The sequence below is a fragment of the Belonocnema kinseyi genome, chromosome 5, assembly GCF_010883055.1.
Source record: "Belonocnema kinseyi isolate 2016_QV_RU_SX_M_011 chromosome 5, B_treatae_v1, whole genome shotgun sequence".
NCBI classification, from domain to species: domain Eukaryota; kingdom Metazoa; phylum Arthropoda; class Insecta; order Hymenoptera; family Cynipidae; genus Belonocnema; species Belonocnema kinseyi.
This window is the reverse complement of record NC_046661.1, coordinates 138,765,536-138,791,748: the sequence shown is the minus strand read 5'-3', so window position 1 is coordinate 138,791,748 and position 26,213 is coordinate 138,765,536. Positions and strand designations below refer to the sequence as shown.

Below are 26,213 nucleotides of genomic sequence, written 5' to 3'. Positions count from 1 at the left end.
ATTTTAAGAAGAGGGTCTCTTAAATTTGCAACTCTATGTGCTGTACCCAGAATAATCCTGTTGTGAAGATATTCAAGACTCAATATTCCGCGACCCCCTTGATGGCGTGAGATGTACAGTCACGGAACGGAAGACTTAAGATGCATGCTTTGGTTCATGTGCATAACCTTTCTTGTCCCGTTATCAAGAGATCTGAGCTCGTTCTTCGTCCACGGAACTACTCCAAATGAATAGAGTAGTACCGGGACGGCAAGCATGTTCATTGCAGATACTTTGTTCCTCGCCGAGAGTTCGGAAAACCAAATCTGTCGGATGAGACGGATGTATTGCTTCGAAAAGTATCATTTATAGATGTCACATCCTGAATGCGGCTCTGTGGCACGCCCAGGTATGCATAAGTCTCTCCAGCGCAAAGGTGTCGTATAACGCTTCTATCAACGAGCTCAGGATGTTTAGGGATCCCATTAAGTTTTCCTCGCTTCAAATAAACCTTGGCGCATTTGTCTAACCCAAATTCCATTCCAATTTCCTTAGTATATCGTTCGACAATCCCCAGAGCTAGATGCAGTTGCTCTCTGTTTTTAGCATAGTTCGTAAGATCGTCCATGTAATATACATGAGTGACCTTGTACTTTCGATCTGCAGGTTTGCCGCACAAGTACCCGTCGGAATGGCGAAGTGCTAGAGATAGTGGCAATAATGTAAGGCAAAAGAGGAGTGGGCTCATGGTGTCGCCCTGAAAGTCACCTCTCTGAAAGGTAACCTTGTTAATTGTCACACGATTTTTTCCTGATGAGATAGTAAATCTGGTTTTCCAAAGCGGCATCAATCACTCTATGCACCCACCTATGTGCGGATGAACCTTTAAGATTTCCGAAAGACAGATGATAAGTCTATGGTATGTCGAATTGAAAGCTTTCCGATAATCAATCTAGGCCATCGATAGGTCACGCTGGTAGAATGCTGCATCTTTGCAGACACATCTATCGATGAGCAGGTTCTCCCGACAACCGGCTACGCCTTTCTTTGAGCCTCGTTGTTTATACATTTCTTGCCACACAGGTTCAATTGCCCGAACAATCCTATCATATGGGATAGCTGTGAATATCTTATAAAGCGTGTTCAGGCAAGTTATTGGCCTGTAATTCTTTGGGTCAGTTAAGTTGCCTATTTTCGGCAGAAGTATTGTGCGCGCTTCCACCAACCACTCTGGAATCGGCTCTTCCGACTTCAAATATGAGGTGAAAATACGGGCCAAATGCTGATGGGTTGAAGAAAACTTCTTCTACCAGAAGGTTTTGATACAATCTGGTCCCGGTGAGGACTAGTTCTTCACCCCTCCTCATACTTTTTTCATCTCCTCTTTACTGATGGGTGGGCATTCTTTATCAGGTGTTATGAGGGCAACACATAACTTCTTAAAGCTTTTTATATTTTCTGAGTCTTCGTCCAGTCTAGTATCCGTATTTTCTCAACAATATGCTGTCTGTTGGTCAGCAGCTTTGACTTGTTAAGTGTGTGATAACAGGTCCGGAGTTCGCGCGCGAACTTTCCAACCTTGGCGGTAAAATTCCTGCCAGATGTGATGTAGTCAATCACCCACTGAATGCGGGACGCGTACTGTCTTCCCCAGCCTATCTTTACGGCAAGTTGATGCATTCGTCTTTTAGTCTTATGATCATCCGTTGGTTTTGTTTTACGGTTCGCATCGGCCAAAGCTCTCGCTGCATTATACACACAATAATTGATAGCCCAGAGGTCGGATTCACCGGAAAAATGTCCACGAAGCTCGTCATCCATTTCAGCCAGATCTTTAAGCTTGAGAGAAACCTTGGTGTTGATGTTTCTCCGGTTCGTAAAGAATCGCTCTTCATCTATTGGATGTCTGCCCGCGGTTGGTCTTAGTGTCGCTTCTCTTTCTCTGTTGCCGGCTTGTTCTAGCTGTGGTAGAGTAGGCGTTCCGCTTACATAGCCCCTTTTACGGAGTAGTTCAGCATGGTATCGCAGACGTTGCTGCGAAAAGTGCGATAGCTCCGGGGTTTCTTGTACCACAGAGCATGCAGCCGTGCCATGTAACCCCGTTCAGGGGCCACACTCGCATCGTAGCACTCTAGCAAGTCGTGATTCAGTCGCTCCGTCCACCCAAAGGTTGCGAGACCCTGCCGATCCATCGCATTGAATCCATTTTGATTGGCTCCCCCAGCTCTAGATTGGTCGGCATTGTTGGCCGATCCATTGTCGGGAGCCCTGCGCGTTCTATTGTTTTGAACCGCACTTACTACAACTATGTTTGGTGTTGTCATTCTTGTTCCCACGAGAAGTTAGGGAAAGGGGTTCGTCCATCCTTGTAGAGCCCCGGGTGCAAGGATAAAGCTGCGTACTCTGAGAGGTCGCCCGGTATCCCAGAGTCAACGTTCTAGACACCTCACCCAGGTGCCATTCAGCTTTGGGCACGGTTTTCGCACCTCCGTTTGGGTGTTCTTCCTTCGGGACCACCCCTGGACAATTTTCCGCGACAGCCTATTTATTTTTGTAACCTTATTCAGCAGAAACCTTTGGTACTGGGAGCCTCTATCCGCAAACCGAGGACGCGTTTGGTGGCATTGTCATAGGCCCTTCGGTTTGATTCTAGAGGAATCAAAACCGAACCGAATATATATATATATAATCATCAATCCACTTGTTAAAATTCGAACAGCGTTTTTTAAGGTTATGTTCATAACCAACAACGAAACTTTAATGGGCTTAGCTGGATTAAAAATACTCATTTTTCAGGAAATCTTTTTGCGATAAAGTTTCCTGTTATTTTGCTTCATTTTGAAACATGTTATATACGTTTTTAAAGTTATCATTTCTTTATTTTTTATATTTAAAAACAATGCAAACGTGCTAACTCGTATAAATTTGTATCCATCAGGCATTTTAAGGTTTGGTCACCGCAGGCGTTACCTGTCTTATCCGGTAAATATCAAGGTCATGTGCGTACCCAATATTTCAAATCTTATTAGTCGTTTTGAGTAACGCAAAATGACAAAAGTGGAAATTTTGTCATTCTTAAAGTTTGTAACAGAATGGTTACTGTAAAAACCTGACTGGAGGCGGCAGCGCAGGAAAGAGTTGACGCGCCGCTTAAAGGCCAATTCAGAATAGCCGTTCTCGGTTGCGGTTCGCCGGTGCGTTCGAACTCTCGGCCGATCAGCGCGTGCTCGGTCTCGGTTCCGTTTCGGTTCGCGCATTTAGATTCGATTTTAATTTCAACTATTCCGTTTGCAACCGTACCCAATGAGAACGCTCGCTTAAGCTACGAGGCCTGTCAGCTGTTTCTCGAGCTTGATGAACGTGATTTACGTCACTTTAATCTATGAAACGCGCATGCGTGAGATTTACAATAGTGTAAACTGAATCGGCGCAGTGTGACACATTTAGGTTTTACAGCAGAAGTTTGACTTTTAACTTTCTCTGACGGTAATCATGCAATCTGTTTTACCCACAGACCCCTGGAAGTTCGAAGTTGTCTACTCGCTGCGCTAGTGCTGATTGACACAGCTGATACCAGAATGATACGTATCTCAGACCAAATATGTTTATTTTCTTTTCAAGTGGAAACATTAGTTTTTGCATTATCTGTGCATAATGTTTGTGAGCGATTTTCGTCGTTTTTCCCCACTTTGATAAATGTAAGTAACAAAACTAGCCCATTGACAACATTGCAAATTGCTGGCAGGGTTGGACGACAGCACGGTCGGTATTTCTCCAAAATAGAAATAAAAAAAAAGACTTTTTTCAATATTCTAATTATTTAGGACCAGAGACACATTCTTGCATGCCTTCTATTTATCGTGCCAAATTTTTAACACGATATCTCATTCCGTGTGGACGTAAGTTGGGAAAGAAAACTTCCACTGGTGTTCTCTTCAAAAAAAAATTTTTCTCAAAATTTCCACCGGAACAAAGAAGAGACATGGACCTTATTGCCTCCTCTTTTATTTTCTAAACTTTCAGAGCGATACCTCAATTCGTATAGACGTAAGTTGGGAAAGAAAAATTGAATATCAGGTTTGGTCACGTGACCCTCTCGTCACATGGCCTTATATACGTATTTATTCTAGGAAAAAAGAAACAAAGCTGATGCAAGTGACTGCTTGGCTATCGTATAATCGACTAACTAAACGAGAATCTCGATGCTCTGGGCCCTGATTGGCCAAACGATGGCAATGGGATCACAGCCAGGGTGGTGGGGACTGCCTATCGGACTCACTACCATGGCCCTAGTGCGTCCGCGCCAAGTTTTATCCTGAATTTCTCATATCTAACAAACATTAATTAAAAATTAAAAATAGTAACATTTGCTGAAAATTTACGAAAATTTGATGGGTTACTTAAACCTACCTTAATTTTAATTATCCGTAGACGGAATTGGTATTATTCTTGGTATTATTCTAGGAATGTGGAATACGGAATTTTTGAAGCCGCATATTAAAAACGTACCTGATGTGTTTTATGTTTGAGAAAAAACACCACTTTTTGTGATACTATATCTGCCATACAAACTAAAAAAATAAATATGTCCAATCTGACTTGAACTGAGTCTGCAAATTTATTCATAAATTACAAACTTATTAAGCAGCCAAAAATTGTTTTGGATATTACAGAATTTTCCGCATTGATGATAATTCCAATACTTCAAAAGTGGCGAGTATTGACTTTTCTTTATAAATTATTTGAATGTAACAAGGTACCCAACAATAAATTTAAAAATGATGAAATTGTGAAATTAGGCTCTCTGAAAATATATTTTAAAATTAAATTAAAAATTTACTAGTTCGTCAGAAAATTTTTTTCTCAATTGTCAATTTTTTTTGTAAATTGGCTGATAAGTTTTAAATTGCGTTTTATACGCACAGTCAAATATTGCTACTGGTTAATTATTTTTTATTTTTTGTAATTAAATAATTTTTTATTTGTATGGATTGAAAATGGAATATTTGAGACTGAATCTCTATTTGAAGAAAATTTCAAATGGCATATTTTAGACGCATACATTTTTAGAACGGTTTCAGAGTCGTCGTGGAAAATTGATAATTTATTTAAAATTAAAGTTGATCAACTAAAAACGCTTTTTGTCTAAAATTTCCAATTCCAATTCCTTTTAATTTTTAATTGTTGAAGTAGTGATAACTGCATTTAAAAAATATGCTTAAAAATGGAACATTTTTAAATAGATTTCAAAATTTAAAAAGTTGACAATTGAACTTTAAACTTAAAACAAGCTTACTAGATTACCTCCATTATTACAATTTTGTGTAAAAAATTTTTAGAATTTACTGTTGAATACTATAATATTATCAGGAAAGCGATTCAGCGGATGATTTTAAATTATTGGCCATTGCCGGGTTTTCCAAAATTAATTGATAAATAAAATGATAATAAACTAATTATAAAAGAAATTATTAAATTTTCCAATAAAAAATATCAATTTTCCACAAAAAATAGAATAGTTAAACTTTCAGCTGGAAAAAAAAATTTTTAATGAATTTTCAACAAAATTGTTCAATTTTTAATCAAAGTGTTGAATTTCAGAATAAAATTATGAATATACAACTCGAATAGTTCAATTTTACACCAAATTCTTTAATTTTATACTAAAATTATGAATATTGAACCTGAGCACTTGAATTTTTAACCATGAGGATGAAATTCAAACAAAAAGATTACTTTTAAAATACAGAAATTATTTCTCTGAAAAAATACAATGTTTAAACAAACTACAATTTTTTAACAGAATACATGAATTTTTGAGGAATAGTTAAAATTTGAAACTAAAAAAAAAAGTAATCTTCAACCAAAAATTTTACAGTGACATTTTTAGAAAAAAAAAAGTTGAAGCGAACCTAAGATTTTTCAACTAAAACAATGAATCTTTAACTGAAATAGTTAAATTTTAAAACAAAAGAATTACTTTCTACTGAAAAAGATAAGTTGTCAACCATAACTCAAACAATTGAATTTTAAGTTAAAAAAATTAAAATTCAACCAAACTGATTAATTTTCAACTGCAATAATCGAATTTTCAATGGCTGAATTTTTAACTACAAAAAAAGATGAATTTGCAACGAACCATGCATATCCTTCTTTCTCTTCTTCCTTTTCACATTACTTGTATTTTGCCCTCTTTTATTTCCCCTACATGCCCAACTTCATTCCCTCTCACTTTCCCTTTTTCCCCTTCACTCATTTTCCGTACTTCCCCTTCCCTACATAGTTCCCTCTTCGCCTTAGTTCGTCTCTCCTCCCTACTTCACCTCCCCTTACTCTTCTAATTACTCTAATTACTCTAATTACTCTTCTAATTTCCCACCACTTCGCATACTGTCCCTATTTTCATTTCCTCTTACATCCCTATTCCGTATCTTTCTTTTCCCATTACTCCCCCTTATTTTATTTCCTTCACTTTCCCTATTTAACTACCTTTTTTTCTCTCTTGCAATACTTTCCCTGTCGCGATTTCCCCTAATTTTACTCCCCGTGTAAGTGAAGAGTAAGGAGTTAGAAGATCCCGGGGCTAAAAACTTTTAAAAAAATTAAGTAATTTCTAAGAGAAAACGCGTGAAAAAGTTGTGCATTCTATTTTCAACTTTCTAAACAGCGCCGCTATCAGCTCGGAGAGAGCTGTTAAGCTAATCAGGAATAATCATTGATAAAAATTCTGAATCATTACATCTGATTGAAGCCGAAAGTAAACAAACATACACACATTTCATTATCACAAAGTTACAGGCTCTAATGCATTTCTACTAATTACTTGGTATTATCGGATACCACTTGCTGACCTCACCGGATATTTATTTTCTGATATTAAAAACATAAATAAATTAAAATTACATAATAAAATTGTTTTAAGCCTTGAACCTAAAATATATTTACAATCAACTTGAACCACAACTTAAAAATACAAAGCAGAGAAATAATTTGTTTACTGTAAAATTGTATTATTATAAGCACATTTTAAAAATATATAAACCATTTTCTTACTTTTTCGCGAAAATAATTAATTACCGTCTGATATGTATAGAATTATCTTTTCAGATTTTATAAATTGCACACAATTTTCAAAATTAACCATTTAGTTGTGTTAAAAATAATTTATTTTTAAGAATAAAAGATTAGTATACAGTGTGTTCAAAAAATCCGAAAACACTCCAAATGAAATAATCAGGTGATTCAAGGTTATTCCTGGAGTAACCTTTAAACATAAATCCAATAGTAACCTTTAATTTGACCTTGAACTTAACCTTCAGGGTAATTTTAAGTTCATTTGACCGTGAAATTTACTTTGAAGGTAATTTCAATGTCAACTTTGTGTTTTTAAATGGGTACCCCTATTTTTGACATCGGATATCTAAGGAGCGGGGAATTTGACGTTTAAATATGTACACAGGTCAAAGGTCCAGTGCGACTTTGCAGGTCAGCTAAAGGTCATTCAAACCTTAACAAGACCCGGCCTGGGTTAACGGGACACCTGTGTATTTTGTCAGGACAAGGTCATTCGTGAAGTAACTTTCAACGAAAAGTCGATTAGTGACCTTTAATTTGACATTAAAATTCTCTTTCTAGGTCAACTTTGTGTCTTTAAATAGAAACACCTATTGCTGAAATTGGCAATCGAAAGAGCAGGACACTTTACGATTTAATATATACACAGGTTATCAATTTGAACTTGGAATTACCTTAAAGGTCAAGGTTAAATTAAAGGTCACTATTGGATTTCTCTTTGAAAGGTTCTCCAAGAATGACCTTGACCCGAGGAAATGCAGAAATGCTCTTTCGATAGCCGATGTCAAAAGTAGGTGTTCCTAGTTAAAAACACAAATTTCTGTAAAATCTGATAAACTCATCCAATAAAAATCAGAAAAGAATATTTTGCGATGGTAGAGAATTACATTTCTACATTTGTTAAATTAAATTATTTATAATAGATACAAATCTTAAAGTTATAAACATTTTCTAGTGTTTATTATGTCCGAGAAGCAATTCTATACCAAATAGACTTTCGTGATGAAAGGATGAATATTATTTATTTGTTGATTCAAATTATTAATAATAAAAAAAGTAATTACTGTTCTTAAAATTCTGCAGTTTAAACAGCTTAATAACAAGCAATAAATATTATATATAAAATATGTTAACAAATTAACAAATAAAATAACAAAATTTTCTCACTGAAATTTGAGAAAATCTTAAAAACGAATATTTATTGCTTTTTACGGACTATTAATGAAAGTCGAAATCTACTCAACGTACTCTGGCTAAGATAGTGTTCTTTATTGCTGCCTCTTGTGAGAAATATTTTCTACTCTAGTATCGGTCGATAACAAGCAATACTACATTATCCATCAGCCGATTAGAAAGGGAATTATTTTATAGAATCTGATAAAAACAATATCTATAATAATTACTAAAAACCAAATCATTTTTAAGTGTATTTGTATTGCTAAAGAGATATAAAATCATATTTTCCAATAAATAAATTGGGTTATTATAAATGATAATTCTTGTTATTTCTATATTTCTCTATTAAATATAGCACCCTATCGTAGACTACTTTTCCAAATGTACGACTGTACAAAAAGTCTATATGCTTATATTTTTTTAAAGTTACTATATGTTCTTCAACAAAATTTCCAACAATATTCGGTTAAAATGATAATTATTAAGTCACCCCTGGAGTTGCTAAATAACACAGCCACACAAAAAAAAGTGTGTAGATCTGGTAACAAGACACACGTATTACTATGGATTTTGGGGCGCTGAATTCAAATTCGGTATAAAAAATCACCCATCACGTCATGGTTGAGCCATAAACTCAAACCTTGTCTGATATCAACTTATTTAACATAACTTTACCCGACGGAACCTGACCTCACCTAACCTGAATCAACAGAAATTTATTGAACTACACATAAAGCTCTGGAAGCAAATTTTCCCAGTAGCAAATGTGTGCTACATCGAATGGGTCAACTCGAGCCTAACTTAGAAATGAATCTAACCTAGCCTAACCTAAACTAACCTCACGAAACACAGTTAAACTGATTGTGTTATCCCGTTGTGTTTGCGGTACCGTTTCATTCAGCTTCGGCTTAACCAACATAGAGGTTTAACCTATTCTAACCTAACAAAACCTGACCTGACCTAACCGATTACGCTGGGAACCCTGTTCTTGCGTACTTTCATATTTAAGACTGAAAACCGTACGCTTACATAGCTACACGTGTGTTTGAATTTCATTCGGCTAGGTTAGGTTAGGTCAGGTTTTGTTAGGTTAGGATAGGTTAAACCTCTATGTAGGTTAAGCCGAAGCTGAATGAAACGGTACCGCAAACACAACGGACAACACAATGAGTTTAATTGAGTTACGTGAAGTTAAGTGAGGTTAGGTTAGCTTAGGTCAGGTTTTTTTTTAATTAGGATAGGTTTGACCTCTTTGCAGGTTAAGCCCAAGCTGATTCAAACGGTACCGCAAACACAACGGGACAACACAACCAGTTTAATTGTGTTCCGTGAGGTTAGTTTAGGTTAGGCTGGGTTAGATTTATTTCTAGGTTAGGCTCGAGTTAACCCATTCGATGTAGCACACATTTGCTACTCGGAAAATATGCTTCCAGTGCTTTACGTGTAGTTCAATAAATTTCTGTTCATTCAGGTTAGGTGAGGTCAGGTTCTGTTGGGTAAAGTTATGTTAAATAATTTGATATCAGACAAGGGTTGATCTTTCACAGTTGTCGACATTTTTTTGAAGTGAAAATTTGCATCACTGGCATTATTTTGAAATTTATTTGCCTCAGTGCATGGTTTTTCGTCATTTTTTGAGGTTATGGCTCAACCATGACATGATAGGTGATTTTTGATACCGAATTTGAATTCACCGCCCCAAAATCCATAGGAATACGTGTGTCTTGTTACCAGATCTGCACACTTTTTTTTGTGTGGCTGTGTAATCATTTATTCCGTGAAATCTACAGTTGGAACTTTTACTTTTTCTATTGGATATGATAGTGTGATTATAAAAGTGTAAAGATGCCAATTTTTTAAAGACCCATAATCGTACTGACTAAAGGTAGTTAAAAAGTAATTGCGATTTTAGAGTTAATTTGTGAGAAAAAATTACATACGATTATTGAAATAATTTTTTTTATTAACAAACCGTAATTTTCGTTACCATTCCAATAATGAACTGATTGCTTTAAAGAACATCCTGCAGGAAGATAGGCAAGAATATTGAGAAGCCGAGACTGTCAAAAAATAAATTTTAATATGAATTGTAATCTAAATTGTAATTCTCACTCTCACTCTGTGAGAATGTTATTTTATTTACAAAAACAAAATCAACACCTACCTTTGATACTATATCTTCCCGACATTAAAATTCAAGAACTAATTCTCTAAAGTTAGGTTGGGCGCCAGGCTTTCCACAGTTACTCAAAACATCAAAAAATCTCAAATAACAATATTCTACAGCAAAATCTCAAAAGCAATAAAATTCTACAACATAACTCTATAAAAGCAAAATTTGGCCACAAATCGCAATATCACAACTTAATCACCGTTAGATATAGTACAGCGGAACAAAATATGCTAGCTCAGCCCTGAAAATTTGGTTGATGGTAGAGAGGGTGGTCGATGGTAAAAGAAATTGAAAGAAATCCCTAAATCCAAATAAAACAAGTTCAGCTAAAATCTCAATATTACAAATAACAAGTGGTTTATTAACCTTAAATATACATTAATTTTCCTGGTGGTACATTATCTTGTTTGTTAGGTGACAACCCTATTCTACTTTACGATGAATGTATCAAAACAATTTTTAGCTTAAAAAATGGAAAATCTACTTACAATTATCTACATGACCTAAATTAACTAATCTATAATAGATTAGGCTCATTACCGTTGGTATTACTCCACGACTTTACAATGAAGTCATATTAATAAACTACAAAGAAAACTAACATAACCTCTCAGCGTGCATTTTTGGAGGTTAATTCTAAGTCGTACTCCTAATGAAAATGCGTATAGGTACGATTGGCTAATAAGGGCAGTCTGGTAGGGGCACAAAGTTAGTCTAAATAGTAACAAGGGGTAAACGGAACTCGGAGGAGGTAGTCATATTGAATGTCTACCATTTCAAGAGGGGATACTCAAAATCAAAGAAAAAGGGCTAACAATAGCTCAGCAAGGTTGTTAATCAATTCAAAAATCACAAAAAAATGGTGGTCATAGTCCGTAGGTTCATCAAAGATAGGGAACAGTCATAATTATCAAATTTAAGGGGTGGTCATACTCAGAAAGGGGATGGTCATAGCCAGTAAATAATTCAAAATCGAAAATAAGGGATGATCATTACTAATAAATTAATCAAAAACGAATATAAGGGATGGTCATACTCAATTAATTAATCAAAATCAAAAATAAGAGATGGTCATACCTAGACAAAAGGGGTAGTCATATTTGGACAAAGGGATAGTCATAATTTATGAATTTATTCAACTAAAGGGATGTTCATGTTCAGACAAAGGAGTGGTCATAATTTATAAATTTATTTAAATAATGGGATTGTCATGTTTAGACACAAAGGGGTAGTCAAAAATCAAAAATAAGGAATACTCATAAATTTGTAAATTTACTTAAATTAAGGGACGTTCATTATATACAACTTTATCAAAATTACGGGACGGTCATAATTCGAAACTTTACCAGAATTACGGTATGGTCATAATTTGAAATTTTACCAAAATTACGGAATGGTCATAATTTGAAACTCTACCAAAATTACGGTAGTCACAATTTGAAACTTCACCAAAATTACGGAATGGTCATAATTTGAAACTTTACCAAAATTACGGAATGGTCACAATTTGAAACTATGCCATAATTACGGAATGGTAAAATCTTTAAAATTTATCAAAACAAGGGATGGTCATATTTAAGTCAAATGGGGAGTCATAATTTAATGGAAGCACTATAGCCAAAATTCCATAAATATAAGGGGTTTTCGATTTAACACAGGGGAAGTCAGTAAATTCGTCAAAATTAAGGGTAAGTCATATTGGAACAGAAGGGGGATTCAGAATTCCGTAGAAAAAGGTTGGTCAAAAACACATCATATCGAGCAAATTAATAAAAAAAAAATCAATCATAAGGCATCATATAAATCATTATAAATATTCATGTTATAAATCACCAGAAATATAGGTTCGTATTAAACATATAAATCATTCAACGAAAAATTCAATAGACATAATTAAATTTCAACAACATAATCATCAATAAAAAATTCCAGCAAAACCCAGCCATGAAACTTCGCCCCGACCACGTGCCAGAAAAAAGGACTTTCTCAAAACGGCTCCATTTAAGCCAAAATTTTCTACAACAATAAAAAAACGGTTCAGCATGAGCAAGGGTCATCACAAATAATTCTATGCAGCAGAAAGAAAAAAGATTAAGGTAAAGATGACCTCGAAAATGGCCATCGTCGGGCTAGTTTCACTTAACCAAATAAAATTACATTGAGTCTTACCAGAAAAATACAGTCCGCAGAAACCGTCCAGGCAGATCCTCCGGTAGTCAACGGAGGCAGCAGTTTTTGGACAATAATGCTTTTTACTACACAAAAAAAATTAAATTGAGACCGAAAGACGCGACACTTCGGGAACACCAACGGTACGTGAGAACGAGTCTCGGCATGCTCCCGGCTCGTTCTTCTTCTCGCCTTCTCCTTCCTGTCGCTCGAGCGCTGATTGGTTGAAGTTGGCGGGACGGCAAGCAGTGTGTCGTAGTGGACTTCAGTGCCGACTACGAGGGGTGCTAGCGGTCCCCGTAGTCCTTTTTATCTTACTCATGTCACAATTTTGGACCAACCAAACGTATTTCAGTCGATGGATAATTATTCTCTTTACTCTCCGGTAAGACCTATTGGCTAAAGTCTGGAGCCCAAATTCATCCTGTCATCAGCAATAGATCTCCTCTTGTACCAGCAGTCTAGAATATTCCTCATATCCAGTCGGCATCTCAACAAAAGTCTTCTTGAGGGATGACGTACTCGTCAAATCGTTGGTTGGTAGTCCATGTTTCGGCGGGAGAATTTGAATATCTTGAAGTTCCACATAATGCCCAACGTCGTATAACTCTGGTTGTCTAGGTGTCCTCTGTAGTCCCAGGTGTCCAAGATTAACATAATAAAATAAACTAAACTTAAATATACAATTTTCTTATAAATACAGTCGCTAGTCGTGGAGTACCGTGCAGTTCCCGAGGTGTCCTTTAAAAAACCCTCAACTCAGCATAAAAAAAAAACCGAAAAATTAAATAAATTGAAATTTTTGTGCGTTGCAAAAATTTTGCAACGTCACAACTCTCACTCTCACTCTCATTATCATTATCATTCTCACTCTCACGCTCACACTCTCACTCAATTTTAAATGTTTTATTGTTTTATGCAAAACAAAATGTTGATTGTTTAAGATTTCTAGGACAATTTGTAATGATTCCAAAAAGGTAGAAAAAAAATCTGACAATTTTTTGCAAATGCACAATGTTTTCAAAATTTTGATAAAAAATTAAATCAATTAAAAAAATATTTAGAAGATTTAGTATGTTTCAAAAGTTTAAAAAATAATTTAATATTTGATAAAATTTTAAACAATTAAAAACAAAATATACATTTATGAAGTTGAAGAAATTGAAGCCTTTAAGGATTTTTGAAAAGTTTCAAAAAAATCAGAATTTTTCGTTACTATTTATCAAAAACATGTTTAATTTTAGGAGTTCTAAGAAGATTCTAAAATAATTTTAAACTTGTAAAGATTTCTAATAATTTCAAAAAACTATTAATATTTTCTAATGAATTGTAAGAGAAAATTTAAAAGCGTTCGAAAATATGGAAAATTATTACTAAACATTTTGTAAAAAAATGTAGAAGAATTCAAACCGAAATTAAAATTTTGTTTTCTTGTGAAAAATTTATTTTAGGATAATATTATAAAGGATTTTAAAAGATTTCAAAAGATTTCAAAAATTGTCAAGTAATAATCTAAAAAATTTTATGGCAGTGTTTATAATTTTGCAGAATTTTTTTAAAATTGGAAAAAAAATTGAATAATTTAAAAAAATGTCATGAAGGTTGAAAAAAATATAAAAAGCGTCAAGAAAATAAAAATGTATTATTAGGATTGCAAATGGAGTTTAAAAAGATTTTTTCATTCAAAGAAGTGTATTTTTAAGAGTAAATTGAAAAAGGTTTCAAAAAAATTCACAAGATATCTTAAATCTTTGGAGAAAATAGAAATAATTTTTGTTTTGAAAAAATAATTTTTTTTAAAATTAAAAAAGATTTAAGGACATTTTAAAAGATTTTAAAAAACTTTTTAAAAAATTTTAAGATTTTCAGGCAATTTTCTTATTTTTAAAATATTCTTTCAAACTTAAGGAAAAGTTCGAATTAGTTCAAAATATATTTAGGTATATAAGAAGTTTTAGAGATATGAAAAATATTTGATAATTTGAAAAGGTCCGAAATTTCAAAATATTTTTTAAACTGACATCTAAAATCTTAGAAGATATTTAAAAAATTTTCTCAAGAAGCTTAGAAAAATAATATTTATATGACATGAAAAGCAATTTGAGTGTGTCTAGATTTATGAATCTAATTTGAGCTCAAATTAAAGTGTTTGAAATTTTTTTAAATCAATATTTATTTAAACTTTTTATAACAAAATTTAAATTTTTAAAAATTATTATTTATTTTAATCTTTTATATTAAATGAAAAATACTTTCTCTTTCAAATCTAAGTACTTACTACTTGCGCGCCTGTCGTGCGATTGATAATGCAAGAAACGATAAAAAATTTATTTACGCGGTTGATATCAGCATATCCATTACCGCCAAATTTTTTGTCAAAATTCTCAGTAACGAGGAGGCTGGCAGAACTTTAAAATATCCATTTTTGTTAATTTATTTATTTAATTTTAATACATTTTTATTTCCTATAATTATAACAAAAAAGATAAATTATTAATTAATATACAATAAAATATAAGAAGTCAATTTTCATAAGTATTTAAAAACTCACTATTATAAAATTGATAAATGGTCGTAAATTGATAAGAAGTCCCTTTAAATATTTTGTAAATGCCGCCGGTGCGAGACTAGTCACAAATTTAATTTTCTCATTAAATTCCAGTTTGAGAGATCCCATCACTCGAAATTGTGTGCAACCTTGCGAAAAAATCAGTTAGTTTTCTACATGACCGACTGTTGATAAAAAATCTGTTATTCTTTAAAAACAGTTGGTAGCAACGAATACTACATTTGTCAACCATTATTCGATAAGGAGTGCCACTACATTATCTAATGACAATAAACAAAGAAATATTTTTATTATATATTTTATATAAAAAAATATTTTTCCACATAAAATACATAAAATTTTCTGCATAAAATTCCATGCATCATATCTACTACAGGTTTCTTATTAGGAAATTTTTTTAGAATCTTGACGAGCTCCAGGAATTTTGTTATCAAGTTCGCCTGAAAATAAGTTACTGAAAATATCCTTTTTGCTATTATAATGATTATTTATTTATAAATTTAATTTCAGAAATTAAAAATAAAACTAATTAATCAAATTAATAGGGGACGCTTCAAAAGCGAAGTCACGAAATATAAGCTGATTTCTCACAAAAATATAAAAGGTTTTTCATTCCAAATATTTCAAAACGAACAATGTTTCAGTCGCAAACAAAATAGATGAAGTTTTAATAAAATAGTTGAATTTAAACATAAAGGAATTTACAACCAAATCAATTTCAGAAACAAAAATAATTTTTTAACAAAACATTAATTTTTACTAGAAAGTTGAAATTTCAAACGATAGAATTTCAATCAAATATGAAATGATTAAATTTCCAGTTCAAAAAACATATTTTTAAAACAACAAAATTAATTTTCCAGAAAATATTTAAATTTGAAATCAGGAAAATAAATTTTTGAATAAGAAAATAATTTTTTCATTGAATAAGTATAATTTGGACAAACTAGTTGAATTTTCTAAAAAGAAAAATAATATTCTAGAAAAAAAAGGAACATCGAACTAAATACACTAATTTTCGCCAAAATAGTTACATTTGAAAACAAGAAAATTAATGTTTAAATAAAGAAATAAATTTTTAATTAAATACTTTATATTTCAACTAAGTAGATGAATTTTTAACTAGAACAAAATAATTTTTACTCAACAATAGAATAATAAGTTTCCAGTTTGAAAAAATAGATTCTTCATGAAAAAATCGAATTTTTAAGAAAGCAGTTAGATTTGCAACCAAGGGAATGAATCTTTGAATGATAAAGTAAATTTTTCATGAAATTATTGAAATTGTATACGAATTGTTGAATTATCAATCAATAAGATTACTCTTTCACCAAAAAATATGAATTATAACAAAATACATACATTTTCAACCAAATTGCTGAATTTCTCAAAAAGTTTTCAACTAGAAACTATCAATTCACAGCTAAAAATAAAATAATAAATTTGAAGTTAAAAAAAATTGATTTTCGACTAAAAAACGATTTTTTAACAAAATAGCGAAATATGCAAAAAAGAAAATAAATATTTATTTATTTAAATAAATTTAATTAAGTATTAAAATTTCAATTAAGCAGTTGAATTTCCAATTAATAGGATTAATCTTCTACGAAAAAATATAAATTTAGAGCAAAGAATATAAATTTTCTACCATATTGTTGTCTTTTCGATTTAAAACAATCAATTTACAACAACAAATAAGGAATATAAAATTTTAGTAAAATATTTAAAATTGCAACCAAGTAGTTGAATTTTCAATTAACAAGATTAATTTTCTACCTACAACAAAAAATTGAGAATGAAAATGTATACGCTTTTAACCAACAATGAAGTAATTAAATTTGCAGTTCCGAAAATAGATTTTCCATCCCAAAAAATGAATTTTCGACAAAATAGATGAATTTGCCACCAAAGGAATGGATGTTTAAATTATAAAATTATTTTTTTATAAAATAGTTACGATTTTAAGCCAGAAGTTAAATTTTTATTTAGGATTATTAATTTTGTTGAAAAAATACGAATTCAGAACAAATGAATAGGAAAATTTTTAATAAGACTGTTGAATTTTTTACTAAAATCTATCATTTTTCAACTGAAAATGGAATAATTAAATACCCAACTAAAAAATTTATTTTTACGACAAAAAAGAACAATAATTTTTAAAAAAGTATTAAAAATTGGAACCAAGAATATTAATTTTTAAAGATTGAAAATTTGTATTTTAGTCGAAAATTAAAATGCGTTAATAGAAAATTAAACTCTTTGATTATAAATTAAAATATTTATTTGAAAATTTAACTATTCTGTTAAAAATTCGTTTTTTGATCAAATTCGTGTATCACTACTTTTTTTTAATGCTTATATAGTTATTGCAAAATTATTATTTTGAAAATGTATCATTTTAGTTAAAGAACATACGTTTATTTGAAAATGTAAATAGTTTGCTAAAAATTATGTTTTTTTATAAGTAATCTTTTTCACTAAACATGTAACTATTCCATTTTTGATTGAATTTTTTCAGTTTGAAAATTGATGTATTTATTCAAAATTCAAATTCGTAGTTGATCATTCATCTTTTTGTAAAAAATTAATCGTCTTGGTTGAAAACTAAACTTCTTGGTTAAAAATTCAAATTACTGATTAAATATCAAAGTCTCTCTTTAAAGATTTATCATTTTAAAAACAAATATAATTTCTATTCACATTTTTTTACTTTAGTCAGAAATTAATCTATTTGGCACAATTTATTTTTTGTTCTTGTTGAAGATTTAGCATTGTAGTTGAAAATTCAACTATACGGTTGTAAATTAAAATTTTGTGGACAATAAACTTTCTAGTTAAAAATGAAAATATTTAATTTAAAATTCAACTATCCGGTTGTAAGTTCGATTTTTCATTAATTAATTTTATCTGACAATGTAGCTATTCCATTTTTGGCGGACAGAAAGGAAAGTGCAAATTAAGAAAAAAAATATATAGAAAATAAAAATTATTCGAATGATTCAATAAAAATAATGCATTTAATTCTTTTTATGTTATTGATTAGTTAATTATTATCAGTTGAATAATTTTACGTGCAATATTAAATTTTATAAAAATTAAAGTTAAATATTATTTAACTATAAAAATAAATTTATGATTTACTTTGAGGTTATGTTATTTAATACGGGACGTGATTTGTATAATAAAAGTTAACCTATATTAAAAATACCCCTATTTCAATTTTATAATTATTCAAAATTTTTTTGATGTTTTAAAATAATTATCTTAATTAAATCTTCTAAATTATATGTTCATATCTTTCAAGTTTTTATGGAGTTATTTTAAAACTTCTTTTTTTAAACATTATTTTGTTTTGATGTTTCAATGAAAATAATTTATTAATGATTTTTATATTATTAAATTATTAACTAGCTATTGACTGGTAGATTTTTCCAAAAAACTGAATGTAAATTGTTTTCAATTGAGTGTAAGAATTAAGTTAAAATAAAGATAAGTTCAGATTTAGAAAATATACAAAGTGAAAATTATTTAAACTATTTAAATTAATTTTTATCTGCTTAATTTTGACAACAATATATGATTTTTTTTTAAATAACAAGTAAATAATGTCCAATCTTTTTCAATTAGTTTAAAAAGTTATTAATAAATTGAATATATGGAAATGTGAACTGATTAACTATAGCTATTGATTTTATTCATACTTATGATTTCTGGAATTAGTTTAAAATATTCATAATAAATAAAATTTTTAGAAATGAAAGTTTAAATTTGAAAAAAAGACATAAAGTAAAAAACTTATTTGCATGCTTCAGTGAAAATTATATTTCAATGCTTCTCATACTGTAAAATAATGAATTAATTCTTAGCTGATTAATGTAGCATAATAAAAGTTTATTTATATTGAAACACCCCTATATTTCAATTCCATAATTTTTGAAATCATTCTGATGTTTTGAAATGGATATCTGCCTTGATCTTCTCAAATTTATATGTAAATATGTTTTAATTTTTTCTGAAATTAATATAAAGCTTAATAATAAATCGAATTTTCAGAAATAAAAGTGGAAATAAAAAAAAAGTATAATGAAAATGATTTCAATGTCTAAAGGAAAATGATAGCCTAATGCTTTTTACGTAATAAATTTATTAATTATTTATTAGCTGGTTTCTTCAGAAAATGAAATTATATAAAGATTGAAATGTAATTTTTGAAATTAAGTAACATTAATATATTATTTACTATTTAGCAGCAAAAATAAATTCTTGATGTTAAGGTGATGTGATTGACTATTTGATATAATTTGTATGATAAAAGCTTATTTATTTTTAATCTTTTTGAATTATAATCATATGGTTTTTTGAAATGCTAATTATGTTGTAGAATGAGTATCTGAATTTAATTTAAAAAATTATATGTTCATATATTTTAATTTTTTCTGGAAATATTCGAAAAGGTTATTAATGATCAAAATTTCCAGAAAAATATGAAATAAACATTATTTGTATGTTTTGATGTTTTCATTTTAATTTAGTAACTTCAAATTCGTAATCAGCGTCTCCAAAAATCCCGAGTATAGAGTTTCAAGCGTGTATGTCTCTTTTTTCAAAATGTTGGAACCGCCATCTTGAATCCACCATCTTGAATTTGAATAATTCCAAAGTCTGAATTCAGATTCGTAATTAGCGATTCAAAAAACCTCTAAGTAGGGGTTTTCATTTTATTATGTTGAATAGATTCTTCAAAAATGTATTCTTTCGAAAAAATACATTTTTTATGTTTTTTCATTTATATAACAATTATTATAAACAATTATGTCAAAAAAGCTATATTCTTATGTTGTCTTACCAATCGGTTTGCTAACGAACAAGAAAACCCGACCTAATTACAGTAACAATTAATTAAATGGCGAAAATCTGAAGTTAAGTTAGTGGGATCCCACGTTCCCACCGTGCAACTTAAGGTTCATATTACTAATAGTAGTAGTAAATTCTACGTTACATGGATACATTATATACATTTTTTCAGATTCTAATTCAGGGAAACTTTGAGTTGTAAAACATTCTATTAAATAAATAATTATTCCAAAAAATAGGTAAATGATACAAATAAATACAAAAGTGAGCGCGCCCTAGCGCGCGCACATGATAGTCAACTTGTTATTAAATTGAGTACGAATTGCCCGTGAATTAGACTGTTCGGTTTGAACTGATTTCTCCTTTATAGTGGCTTATGAATACCTCTGCTTTTGAGAACGCCCTAGCACATGAATTAATTAGTAAAATATACATATTCGTTTTATTCATTAATTTAATATTTAAATTTAAGTAAATTATAAATTAAAAGTTCCGTTTATGTTTAAATGATATTATTATAATGATATTTCTATGATATTATATGTATTCGTTATTTTTTAATTTAAACTGTAATATAAATAAATTGTTGAGCAATTCGTTAACAATTTAATATTAATTTTAATCGATTTAATTAATGTTACAGAAAAATACGTTTACTAAAGTTAAATTTATTGTAACTCATTTTAAAATTTATGTTTTTTTTTCCTTGGGAAGTGTTACTTTATTGATAACTCTATTATTCAACCAATTCACAAAAGAAAAAAACAAATTCATCCAAGCTATAAATATATTTATATTTATATATTTAAATAGCGCATGTGCCGGAAACGCAAATCTATTTAAAATCATAAATAAAACACTTGTAATATTACATTAACAATAAATTATTTAAATAAAATAGTTATTTCTTATATTAAATTTAATTAATTTCTTAAGTGGACAAATTTTTGAAATTTTCATCTGCATTATTATTCATCGCATTTATTGAATTCAAATAGCCCCGCACTTTTCTGTGCATGCGCAGTAAAATATGCGCGGTCCGTTAGCATCACGGTGATCTGAGATGATTTCAGTAAAAAACTAAATGATGAAAAAGAAAAGGATGTTTTATATAGTTTATAGCACTGTGATTAATTTTTAGTTAGACCAATCATAATTGTTAATTAAATTATGTTTCTGAAATCAGAATGTTATTAAATGTTCTTATATCATATTCTGTTTAATTTTAATAATATATCAGCGAACTTCTTTTTGTTTATAAAATGAATTTAAAGAAAACATTTTTAAATATTTCAAAGAAAATTTTTTTAGTTTGGCCCGATTGCAACATTTTTGAAAAAATTTGTATAAATTTAAGAGATACATATGTCCGAATTTTGATAGGATACCAAAAGTCTAATAGCTTTTTTTAGAATTTTAAAAAGATTTAAGAGAATAAAAATAATGTGTTAAAGATTTTTCTGAAAATTTTGAATGATTCTTTTTAAAATCATTTATTTCAAAGGAATATTTAGAAACATTTCAAAACCTTCGAGAATATTTCCAAACTAATAAAAATAATACTCTGAAATATTTGAAAGCAATTTCTGCAGAGTATTGTAGAATTAAAAAACAAAAATTCTGAAAAGCTTGAACCATCTAAAAATATATATAAAAGTTTTTATAAAGTTTCAAAATTAATTAGAAATTTCTAAAAAAAAATGTATATTTTTGAAGATTTCGAAAAACGCTTTGAAGCTTTTTTAAAGATTTTGAAAGGTTCAATATAATAAAAATATTTTAAACTATTTAAGGAATAATTTAAAACTGTTTGAAAGATATTTCGGAATTTTTGGGATTTCAAAAAAGCTGAGAATATTTTAAGACTTTGGAAGCGTTTCGAACATTTATTAAACATTCTTAAATTTTTATAATCTGGCAAAGTCTGAAACATCTTTTAAACTACTAAAATTTTTCCTAGAATTTTGTAAAATCCTGTAAAACGAGTTTTTCTGAGTTTTTTTTTTAAACCTAGGAAAATTTATGTATATAACCCTAAAGTAAAAACAAAAAAACAATAAATTAAAAGTAAATAGTAATTCGAAATTTTTATGTTGTCATTTTTTCTTCAACTGATAATTTGCCTAATTTTTTTTATATTCTGGACTAACAAACTATTTTCTAAAGATTCATTTAAACTTTAGGGAGCAAAATTGAACTACTTTGTGAAACTGCTTTTCTTTAATTTATGTGTTTAGTTGAAAATTCATTATTTTAGAAATTTTTTGAGTATACAATTTCTTTTATTTCTGGGAACATTTTTATGAAATTTATCATTTTAAAACGATTTTTAAAATTATTTTAATATATCACAAAAGAGTTTTCAAAATCGTTACAAAAAAAAATCCTGAAAATTTTGAGGTCATTTTTTTAATTAAAGAAAAAAATTTTCAAACTTTTTAGAGAAATTCGAGTCATTTAAAGATGAGTAGTAATTTTTATGTTAAATAATTAATTCGAAGAGAATATTTAACAAAGTTTGACAAAATTACAAAATATTTCCGAAGTTTTTAAAAGATGCAATAATAATTTTAAACTTGAAATAATTTAAATAAATTTTTTTTAAATGTAGATTTTTAAAGATTTGGAACAGAAAAACTCAGTAGCTTTTTAAGAATTTTGAAAGATTATGAGAGAATACAAAAATTATCTTGAAATCTCTCGGAATATTTTTAGAAAAACTTTGAATAATTTATATGCAAATTCAGAAGTTTTTCAAAAATTTGAAAAATAATTTTATGATAAAATATAGATGTTTAAAGATACCGAAATACAATTTCGAAGTTAGTTTTCATTTTTAAGTTTTAATTTTATAAGAATATTTTGTAGCAAATAAACAATTAAATTAAAATAATAGTTATTAGAAATATTTATTTTATATCCAAAATTATTTTTCCCTCCAAATTGTAATTTTGTAATTTGTGTAATGTTTTTTTTCTTGATGTGAAAATCTTTTTTGGTGGAAAATTCGATAATTTTGTTGCAAATTGATGTTTTTGGATTGAATATTCATCATTATTCATTCAAATTGCAAATTCTCGTTTTAAAATTGAAATCTTTTTTGTCGGTGGAATCAAATATTTTGTACAAGATTCGCATTTTTGGATAAATTCAAATCTTTTTTATTTAAAATTGAAAATATTTTTTATTTGCATTTTTTTATTATAATATCTTTTCGGTTAAAAATGTTAAGAATTCACGAATACGATAGTATCACGGTCATTAAAATAAATAAATAATTTAAAGAATCTTTTTGGAAAATTTTGAGTGTTACACAGGTTTCACCTTTTTTCACAATTTTTCAGCAGCCTTCAAATAAAAATGATTATTCTTTGAACAAGATTTAGAATATTTTGAATATTTTGGATTAAGTTAGCTCTTTTCATTAAAAAATATTTCCAAGAAAAACGAAATATTTTAAAAAGATTGACAACTTTTTAACAATTTTAGGTTATGTTGGTGTTTTAACTTGAGGATCGTATTTTTAATAGCAAATCATTAAATTTCAATCGAGATACATTTTTATATACCATTGTAGATTAAGCTAGTACATTTTTCCGGAAAATATCCAAATACATTTAAAAGAAGATTCACGATTTTGAAACAATTTAAGGTTATGTAAAATTGCTTACTGGTGCTAGGTTAGTGACTTTCACCAAAAATTTGTATTATTAATTACAAAAATCATAAAAAATCATATTATTATTCAGACAATTACTTTGCTGGGTTTTTCATTTTTTTTTATATTTTTTTTAGCGTTTCGAACAACATTTTAAAGAATAATTGTAGGATATGTTAATATTTTTCACGGGAAATCGATTATTTCAAACGAGAACAAAATTTAAAAAATTCGGATCAACATTTATTTTATATATTAATTTACAACATTTGTAAGACAAAAGAAAACATATTTTTGTTTTTAGTTCATGGAAAAATTCATTGAGATTTCATTTTTTGTGAGTTATATACTCATAACATTCAGCAGACAAAAATAATTGCTTAGTTTGCTCACAACATAGTAAACCAAAATTACAGACTTCGATTTTAATTATAGTCACCATTTTTATTATCGGGCAGTCTGTGAAGTCTTATTCTTCAAAATTATTTTATTTGCTGGAAAAATCGTTTCCTTTAGCAGCAAATAAATTTTTATTAAGTGAAAATTTAGATAATTTATTTTTCGCTCAAAATCCTTTCAGATAAAAACTAATTTTTTAAAATCAAATTTTTGCTATTCCTTTTTTATCAAAAAGTTATAGTAATACATTTTTAATTGAAAAGTCATCTTTTTATAGAAAATTTAACTACTTGTTTTAAATTGAAACTTCTTTCTCAAGGATTTATTTTATGGCTTGTAGGTTTAATTATTTAGTTAGAAATTCCTTGTTTATTTTATTAGAAATGTAATTTTTGACAGAGTATTTCACTACTCCACTATAGGTTGAAAGTTGTTCGCTTTTTTTTTTTAATTCAACTTGGCTTATTTTCAAATTCAATATGGTTGAAAATTCAGGTATTTTGCTCAGAATTTTTTACTTAACAATTTATCTCTTTGATTGGAAAATTATTTAATTTGTTAAAAATACGTTTTTGTTTTCTATTAGAAAAAAATGTTTTCAACTGCAAATTTAACCATTTCATTTTTCATTTTTCATTTATCTCTTTAGTTATAAATTCAACTAATTGCAAATGAATTTTTTTGCTAAATGCTGATATTTTCTTACATAAAATTTCACTGTTTCGTTGGAAATTCATCTTTTTAGCTTGAAAATTAAAATTCTTTGTGAAAAATGTTCTTTTTAACTTAAAAATTCAGGTACGTAATTGCTTAAGTATTCACTTTTTAGTTGAAAATTCAACAATTCTTGTTTCATATTTTGCTTAAGGATTCAACTACTTGCTAAAAATTGGTCCTTTTTTGTTGAATTCTACCTTCTTTCATTTAAAACTAATACATTTATTGGTTTGAATATCACTTATCACATTTTTCATTAATAATTAATTTGTTTAGATTATATTTGACTTTTTTAATTTAAAAATTAGACAACTTGTATTGTTAAAATATCAACTATTACATTTCTCGTTGGGAATTAATATCTTTTGGTTCGAAAATTGCACTACATGGTCGAAATTTATACTTCTTTGTTGAGAGATCATTTTTTTCAAGATTTACTTCTTTGATTAAAAAATGAAAATATAGCTATTTTGCTATTTTTTTGTTTATTGAAAATTTATTTCTCACCTGAAAATTAAATCATTCCGTTTTTCGTTTGAAAGCAATTTTTTGTGCGGAAGGATGAATAATCTTGTTCAAAAGTCGTATTGTTGGGTTAGCAATTTAACTGTTTTGATCAAGCCGCGCCGCAAGTAACTGAGAGCGAAAAGTTGGTTCGACTCAACTTTTCGCGCCACTACCGTGTCGCGTGATCTTGCGTCGAATCGCAGAGGACCAATCAGAGCGTTTTAACCCATAACCTCGTACAACCACACGTTTGTGGCATCGTCGACACTGAGTTCGAATGATTTTGTTTTGAATTTGTCGGGATTTTTTTGTTGGTTTGGTGTGTTATGTGAGAAACATTTAAAAGCATTTAAAATTAAAGAAAAAAACTGCAAAAGAGCAAATTGCGAGTCAGAGGGATCCATTGTAGAGCCGAAAAATATTTGATTGTCAAAGCACGACGAGAAAACAGTTCATTTAATAGTAAGCTCTCATTGGCTGCTGCAACAGCGCCACTCGCGACCACGGTAGACGGCTATTCTTTGCGTTACGATGCCGCATCGCATCGCTGAGTCTTGAGGCGCCGCAACGAGCTATTTGCGGCGATGGTAAACCAAGCTTTAACCAATTCTCGGTCGTTGCTTGCCCCACTTGCCCCTAGCAAGGACAGTGATCCCAGATCTGAACAGTGATCCCAGATCTGAAACGAGATGCGGTCCAATACTATGACAGGGCTATGTCCGTGTGAATGTAGTAGGAGACGCTGTAAATGACTGAGTTGCGCGCGCAACCCATTTCTCCTCTTCTAAATTTGAAAACTCGAAGATGCACGATTGCCGGTCGGAGCATTTCGTCGTTTCTATTTATATATCTATCTGCTAACAGCTAACTGCTTTCAAATAAATTCAGGAGATTGGGATTTTAATATTTCCAGATTTCGATGCGGACGATTCTCATGA

General features: G+C 29.6%; 1 protein-coding gene across 1 annotated transcript in view; it reads right to left on the bottom strand.

Moving 5' to 3' along the window:
• LOC117173914 (lipase 3-like) overlaps positions 1–12,677 on the bottom strand; it is an 18,315-nt gene extending 5,638 nt beyond the window's left edge. Inside the window, exon 1 of the mRNA XM_033362561.1 lies at positions 12,572–12,677. The gene's annotated coding sequence lies outside the window, so the exon portion shown is untranslated. The remainder of the gene's footprint in view (positions 1–12,571) is intronic.
• Positions 12,678–26,213: the final 13,536 nt, after the last annotated feature.